Source organism: Diadema antillarum, unplaced genomic scaffold (assembly GCF_040938485.1).
Source record: "Diadema antillarum isolate AM-2024a unplaced genomic scaffold, OU_Dant_1.0 seq00000616_RagTag, whole genome shotgun sequence".
NCBI classification, from domain to species: Eukaryota; Metazoa; Echinodermata; class Echinoidea; order Diadematoida; family Diadematidae; genus Diadema; species Diadema antillarum.
The window spans coordinates 115,941-124,748 of record NW_027271540.1 but is presented as its reverse complement, the minus strand read 5'-3'; the positions used below and the strand labels follow the sequence as shown (position 1 = coordinate 124,748).

Below are 8,808 nucleotides of genomic sequence, written 5' to 3'. Positions count from 1 at the left end.
TGCAGCATAAGAAATACAATTGTTATGTTTAAGGTGTGTACATTAACTGCGAGCAGATCAATGTAAAACGACGATACAGACATCGAAAGTAGAAAAGCAAGAATGTCAATATATAAGTATATTGTACGTAAAAAAAAAAAGTTGTGCAGCATATATAGAAAATACAATTATTATGTTTAAAGTGTGTATATTAACTGCGAGCAGATCCAACATGAAACGACGCTACAGGCAGTGAATGTAGAAAAGCAAATGTGTTATAAACCCACAGCCTGATTCTCAGACGATTAAAGACAAATCCCAAATGCTGGAATAACTGGTGATAATTTCAAATACGTTCCATTTATAAACCCGGCTTAATTACAACGCTTAATACAAAATCTAGAAAGAAAGTACAAAATTCATGAGGTATCGACATGAACACTTCGTGTGGTAAATCAAGCAAAATGAAAAGATCAGACGCTTGAATAATCATTGACAACCACGATTGTAATAATAATCAAATCCATGCAAGCTTCTTACAAAGTATTATCCTACTTACAACCCTAAAATATTGGATGCTGGCATGGAGATAATCCTGTGATATGAAACAATTGATTGACTTTTACAGCATTATGTGAAATACACATCTATTTATGTGAAAATATAGATTTGTGTGCGAGTAATTCATATTTTCAATGTATAAAAAGGGATTGACTGGACGATCTCGTATCCTTCATCAAACGGCAGTCCAACCGCCATCGATGACGAGCGCCGACCCCGTCATGTTGTCACACGCTGACGAGCAGATAGAGTGATGAAGTTGACGGCCTCACCGATTTGCTCTTCCGTAGCGCACGCCTTGTTTGGGTGCTTCTCGAGAAGCATCTCCTGGCGCGAAAATCGAGAATATGAAATTTCAGTAGAAAGGACATGACGTAAACATGTGCAAGGAGCTATGTTACAGGAACGTCACTTATTTTAGCTGCATTGCAAATGAGAAACAACTGTTAAGACTGTCAGACGTATATTCCGTCAGTCATTTATCAGTGGACATTATTATACGCATTGAAAAGAAATCGAACACATGAAGAAAACACATATTAATGGATTCATTCACTTTCAGAATACTTTCGGTGATAGATGTATAGTCTAACTGTATATCTTAATTGTGGTGCATTTCTCTTTGTTTTACCTAGAACAATCATCCATTGTATAGTGCGGGAAATGTCTCTTCAGCAATAATAGAACTTAAGTGCAAGAATAATTTATAATTTCACAATAATTATTATTACATAAACAATTCATTTTAAGCTGCATGTATCAGGCCTACCCAAATGTATGTCCTAGAAGGCAACTTTTTGTGCAATACGAGTGGAAATATAGATTGATTGAAGAGGAATAGCCAAAAACAAAATCAAAATTGATCTGCATTTAAATAAGCAAAGTGGAAAAAAGTAGAAAAAAATTATGTCTACAGAAAATTGATTAAAGCTGATAGAGTATTACATAATGGGAGGGGATGTGAGAAAGGGCAGGGCCTGCTCCTATTTCTCCCCCCCCCCCCCACCTTCCTTTTTCCACTTTTCATACTCCGTCAGTCTTTTCTTCCTCATTGCTGTCGCCTGCCCCCTTTTTTTTAATTCTCTCGCCCTCTCTACCTTTAACATGACGTTCATTGTCCTCATCTTGATTGATGAACCGACTTTTTAGCTTTATCATCCCCAAAATTGCAGCGCCAACCCCCCCCCCCCCCCCCCCCCCCCCCCCATGGAGAGACAAGAGACAGGAGACTTGGTACCTTCAGCCCAGAGCTGGGTGCATAATAATTATTATTGTACTGGAAAAGCAACGGAAAGGGCATTATTTAGCTATTTTAATGATACCATTGCTCATTTTTTGTTCTTAATTAAGGGGGTATCTCACTGAGCGGCGAACGTTTGCGAACATAGCGAATTTGAGATTCGCCAACTTTTCTGACGAATGTTTGCGAAAAATTGAATTTCTTTGCGACAACAAAAACTGTTCGCGAACTTTCTTGCAACTGTTAACCAACCTTTTGCAACCCTTACTAACCCTGGCGAAATCCCAAATTCGCTACGTTCGCAAACGTTCGCCGCTCAGTGAGTTACCCCCTTTATCAAATTGCAGCGTGGGTTTTGTGTGCTTTTGTTTAGTTTTTTTTTTTTTTAAGTTTTTTGCACGAAAGACTTTTGTCTTTTTGTTTCCTTCTCTCGTTTTTTGTTTACGATTCTACATTGTTTCGATGATAACGTGCGATATCTTATTGTATAGTAAAAGAAAAAAAATGGATCAGACGTCTTTTATTTCTACTGGCATTTAGTGTTGTCAAGAATGTTTGTTTTTGTGATGTCGAAATAGGCCATGCGAATTGTGGAAAAGAACGTTTTTGTTCTGATCAAAAAATCAAGAAATAAAAAAAAAATCAAATCAATTCTACTCGTAAAATTGTCGCTGTCGATTTCATACTATTAAAGTTACCTTAACACAAATCCTTAAATTGGTTTATTTGAATCTCTATAGCAATCAAGTTTATAAGACTACAATTTTATGCATTGATCTTTACGCTCTCGTCAAAAGGGGCGCCCTTTCTCTCAGCGCTGAAACTTGAGAGCCCAGGTACAGTTGCTGAAATGACTTACAGCTCACAAAAGACTTAGGAATCAAATACGAAAACGCGATTAGATTTATCACTCGGAAATTGAATGTTGCGGGCGGGAAATAAGATATTTAAATTCAGGGCATAATTATGTCAAAAATTGTAATTTCTGGAGCAACGTCGAGTCGGTTTACCTTGCCTTCTTGAAAAGATATCCCGTGTTTGGCCGCGAGTTCCTCAGCTTGTTGGAGAAATACTAGAAAACAATAGAACACATAAATCCTTTTCTTTAAAAAAAAATCAAGGTGTCTCTTCTACGGTTAGTATGATATTTTAGACAAAGGAAAAGTCACGTAAATGATGATAATGGTTTAAAAAAACCCTCAGTAATGATCATGAAAATGATGATATTGATAATAATGATCATGATAGTAATAATGATTACATTTTATTTTGATTATTATTTTTACTGCTATTATCAAAACCATGCACATGTCTTTTTATATATCACACATTGATCACTTCATAATCTATTGCGTTCGAGAATAATGACAAGTGAGTGGATTCGGATTTTAAGTTCTCACAGCGGTGTCGCAAATACATTAAAAAACTGCATTCTCCACCTAGTTTTGCAATAAAAAAAGAAACTCATGATTTCAAACTCTGGGGAAAAGAAAGGTAGGTATGAATAGGTAATGAGGTACCAGTTGAATTTCTGGCCCTCTCACGCAGGGCATTTCGAAAATATTGATGTTACAAAAGCGAGGGAAACTGTATAATTTCTCTCAGCTAATTGAGTTCTCTTATCTCCATATCCTCAGGAACACTGAGAAATGTTTAGCATTATAGGATAAAACGACAAGGAATTCGTCTTATACATTGAACTCTCTAAGAAATACAGTATGCCCTCCCAAAATTACATTGATAACACCCAATATGATTAAACTATCCAAATACTACTTCAGGGTCTTAAAATAGAACATCTTAGCTCTAATTTTGCAGAAAACCCCATTCAATTTGGTTAAGCGGTCACAGAGAAATGTGGATTGTTGTAAAGCATGTCATGAGTCTGATTCTTCCAAGTTTAGCACTTGGATGCTCTTGAAACTGCATATTAACCTGTTCCATACGGAAGCCTGGTGGTCTGTGTATTAATTCTAAGGGGATTTTGGAATTCAGTATGGAATGGGTTAATGTTACACACAATAGACAGAACTTGGAGGGAAGATATTCCTGACATGCTCTGCAAAATTCATTTTTCTTTGACCACTGAAGAAAGTCGAATGAGGTTTTCTGTAAGATGTGGGCAGTTATAGTTTCATACCCTGAAAAAAGTATTTGAATTGATTCACTATTTTTAAAGTTATCATTGCGGAGGGTCACGTTGTATTTTTTTCTTTCTCTCTCCTTTTTTTTTTTTTTTTTTTTTTGGGGGGGGGGGGGACATACGGTACAGTTTAAAAATGATACCTACATCCGGTAGATACACAGCCAGGAGAGATGGCGTTGCATGTTATGCCGGTCCGGGCAAATTCCAGGGCTACAACCTAGCGGAATGGGTGATAAGAAATGATCTTCAGTATTTTCTTATCTCAGCAACACTCACTAGTCTAGAAAATATTACCCAACTTGGCCAGTCGGTTCCGACTATAACAAGTCACAAGTCTGATTTTCAGCATGTTTAACGAGCAACACATTTTGTTCCATCATAAACTATGGATTACGACAGAAATTGACGGTGATGGAAAGTCGCGTACATTATTCTTCAAACCAAGAGAAAAACAAGCATCGCCAAAACATAATATGTCTAACCTGAAAGCGAAACAAAAAACCCATAAAGACAAAAGAAAGCAAAACAAAACAAACAAACAAGCAAACTCAATGCAAGAGGACATTCTGCCTGTCATCAATAGTGCTTCATAATATCATCTTGACTTCTGCAGATTCTCTAAAATTTCGACCTTTCTGACCATAGCATTATGCAACAGTGTTTGAATTACACATAGCTACATAATATTGACACTTGGTATACAATATAACCTTCACGCATAGAATCATACTGGAGGTAAATTTCACCTTTGTCAATCCCAGAATGCCGTGCTTGGCCGTGACGTAAGCCGATTTGTTCACCGAAGCCACGTGACCATGAGTTGACGAGATGTTCACAATGCGACCCCTCCCTGTAGAATAAGTGACATTTCAGAGTTATGCCTCGCGTATATAGGGGAATATCAAAAGCCACTTAAAATTTGCATTCAAATCTATTCAATTAACTCTAAAGCACATGGACCAATGAAAAGTATATGTAAAACACCGTTAGTTTGTCTTCAAGGATACGATTCAAATCATTTTTTTTTTTGTTTGGTTTGTTTCTATATGTAAAATAGAATTCGAATAATATAATATAGATTTTAAACAAAATAATGGAAGCTACAGATCTGGGTTCCTTATCGAGTAATTTGTGGGTATTTTCAAAGAAGTTATTAATCAAGCATTGTTTTGTCACACGCAAACAAAAGAAAGCGTCAAAGATCAGAGTGAGAATTTATCATTTCAAGTGTTGATTGGAAATGATAATATTGGGAAAATGATGGTGTGATTGTCATGACCTTTAGTCTTCATGTCTCGGGAGAATTCTTTGATGAGCAGGAATGGGGCCGTGAGCATAACCGACATCATCGACGTCCACGTCTCAAGAGGGAACTCGTCGATGGGGCTCACATACTGAAAACCTTGGTATCCATCAAATAAAATAGAAACGCTGCAATGAGAGAACAATATTTAAGCTTCCCATGTGATATACTCGCATGTTGGCTCAAGAGTTTGAGAATACCCTCACTCGCTTCTTCGTTTATTAAAAAAAGCATCAAATTACCTACAAATTTTTGATTTTGTTCAGTAGTTATAATTGACAGTTATCTCAATTTATTGTGATGCTTGTTGTATTCTTTAAGGGCTATGTTTTTACTTGTTTTCTGAATTTCCTTTGATACTTTTTATCGTCATACGTCATCATATCGTCATCTCTGTCACATTCCCAGATTCTGCCTCAGTCATGCCTTTCATGCAGTGAAAAGATAAATCAACTGATCATTATCAGCAACATCACCATGACCCCTCTTGACATTATCATCATTATCATCAAAATGTGTTTGATATTACAGTTATCATCACCAAAACATTTATTGCTATTGCTGTTTTTACATTTCTTTACCAACTTTCCCTTTCTCTTTGAGCCACTATTTTCTATCTTCAAGTTCAACTACATGTATGCCTGTATAATATATTTTTGTTTTGTTTCAGCGCCACAATACCTTTTCATAAAGTCTTTGTAAGTTTTGATCCTCTACTATGTTTTTAAATTTCACTCCAACATCATTCACTTCAAGACAGCGCGCCCCATGTTTCAGTTTCCAGCAATGTTAAAGGGGTGGTTATAGTTTTGGTTGAGATGGGGCTTCAGGTTTCAAACTTTTTTTTTGGTGAGATAATGAGAAACATCTTATGAAATATTTAACAGCATACATTTCTAAGAGGAATTCAAAGTTTGTTCAATGAAAATTGCATGGTTTTGAAAAGGCTGAAATGTCCCCCTCCCCCTCCGAAGAAAAGAGGTCCCAATAACAAGTGGGACCCACCTTTTATTAGAACTACTTTCTTTTACTTTTTTTTTATATCACAGCCGTTTCAAAAACCGATTTTCATCAAATAAACCTTGAATTCGTCCTATAGAATTAAGTGATCTTTAGCATTATGTACTAAGTAGTTTCAATTATCTCGCAAAAAGTTGAAATCTGAAACCCCATCTCAAGCAAAAGTATATTATCCCTTTAAGTTTTTGATCCCTTCAGAATGATATATGGATAGACCAACTTCCAATAATTAGAATATTTCCTCACACTGGATATTTCGTTTTTCTGGTTGAGTCTTTTACTTAACGCCATCTTGCGTAGATTCTTGCAGATTTTTTTCCCCGATTTCATTGACTTGTACTCTTATTTTACACTTATTAGCATTATCATGATTTCCCTGTAAAGACGTTGTTCTCATGATTCAAATCTAACCAGCATTGTTGACTAGGATGTCGATTCCCCCTGGATGGCTTTTTCTGATTTCACGGCACAAACCATCGACTTCATCTGGTCGAGAAAAGTCACCTCCAAAGTGGCTCACAGACATTCCAAAATCCCTGCAAGGTACAAAATATTAGAAACAAGAAACAAATAAACATGAAAGGAAGGAACATAGAGAAGGATAGATAGATTGTTGGAACTAGAAGGAAAAAAAAAGAGAGAGGGAGATAGAGAGAGATAGAGAGAAGAGAAGAGAGGGCTAAACAAACAAAAACCTCCCTTTGTATATTTCTCGTATCCTGGACCAAAAGTTGGGTGACAAACCAGATGTCTTAATGTTTTATTTGTTTTCCATGTCTAGCATCTTCACATGTTGTGAAAACAGTGTTTCATAAAGAATCGGTCGTGAACACTAAGAGGATTTTCGCAGGGTTTCTTTTGGTTTTCGTGATTCGATACTACTGAACACAAGTATTACAAGGCGATTCTGTTTCGTCGAAATGTCAGATAATTATTACTTTAGAAGGGAGTTGTTGGTTGCATTTTCCAGATATCAAACATGAAAGAAATTCAGCAATATACACAAACGTCAGTTTGGGAACATTGTATTTAGTATACATCACAGGCTCGACATTATCAGTGGCCAGGTGACCAGGGGCCACTAAAAATTAATGTCTATCGAGCCACTAAATTTGAAAAAAACAAACAAACAAACAAACTACTAGTATCTTTTGGACAGATAAGACAAAAAATGAATGATGCTTTCTTTTATTTCTACCAGATCATAATAATATTTTCTTTAATAAAAGATGTTGTGTCCTGATATATATATGTATGTGTTTGTGTGTTGTTAGATATATGCAGGAGATGCAGAGGACGCCAGTGCAGTGTGTGGTGTAACAACATAAAGGAGTTGACAGGAAAGAGTGTGGCCGCATGTAGTAAGGCGGCCATGAACAGAACAGAGTGGAGGTCCATAGTCGCCAACCTTCGGACTGTAAACGGCACTTAAGAAGAAGATATGTGTTTGTTCTGTTTTGTTTGTGTGTTTGTTTGTTTGGTCAACGGTAAAGTTCTTTTATTGCATACCTTTGGAAGTCCTCCTTGTGTTTCTGTATCACATCTTCGCTGCCAAAACCCGTCAACAGAATGGAATGTCCCTTGCTTGCCAGTGCACGTGCAATACCGAGGCCTATTCCACTCGTAGAACCGGTGACAAGAGCTACTCGTCCTGCCATTCTTACTGGAGAAGAAAGAATTAGTAACAAACAAAAAGGGCCCCTAAATTGGAGGTGTCTACAAGTTTAGGTAATTTTGGCGAGATATTATAAAAAAAAAACAACAGATTTTGTCCTCATACTATATCGTAACTACTGGGCCATGTATAAATGTCAGATTGTTTCGGTTGTATAACGGTGTAGCTAAAGTGATGCCGTGAATGAGATTGTGTACTCTCCAAACGAGAACATCATCTCAAATCTCGTGGTCCTTACATCCTTTCAAGATTAAACGTTTCGTCCACGCTTTTTTTTTTTTTTTTTGCATTTAGATCACAAGTAACAACGCTAATGACGGTAACGACAGGTCTCTGCCGAAGATGCGGCTACCCTGGGCATGTAAGGCTATATAGATCTGATTGTAGTTACAATGAAACCTGTCTTTAGCGGCCACCTACAAAGCTTCTTTTACACTTTCACGAATCTCGTCACGGACCACCACAGAACGTCGTTCATCATCAGTGTTGCTTCTGGCATTACCGTGTTAACACCGTGTTAACACCGTAGAAGCATCCGGTGTGAGACCCTTGGCGTACCGGCACATGCAATGGGGGGGGGGGGGGGGGGGGGGTTGAATAAGCTTGCCTCTCATCCCAGAGTTTATGGGTGAGTTTATGGGTGAAAAATAATCCGTACTCTTCCGTGAAGGTTCCATGTACCTCCGTGTATATCCTAACTATCCGACTATTTCCGGGACACTCAGTGACGACACCGAAGATATTGTCATCGCTCACGGAGTTGCTTTATGCTTGAGCCCGAGAAACTCCAACGGCGGTCATACGATTCCTGAAGATGCTCTCACGAGCAACCCAATATATTTAATCTATCAGATCTGAATTCGAACATTTCCTTTATCATGTGT

The 8,808-nt window shown here is 37.4% G+C and overlaps 1 pseudogene; it reads right to left on the bottom strand.

Annotated features, from left to right (window-relative positions):
* Nucleotides 1–281: 281 nt before the first annotated feature.
* LOC139735983 (D-beta-hydroxybutyrate dehydrogenase-like) lies at nucleotides 282–8,492 on the bottom strand (annotated as a pseudogene).
* Nucleotides 8,493–8,808: the final 316 nt, after the last annotated feature.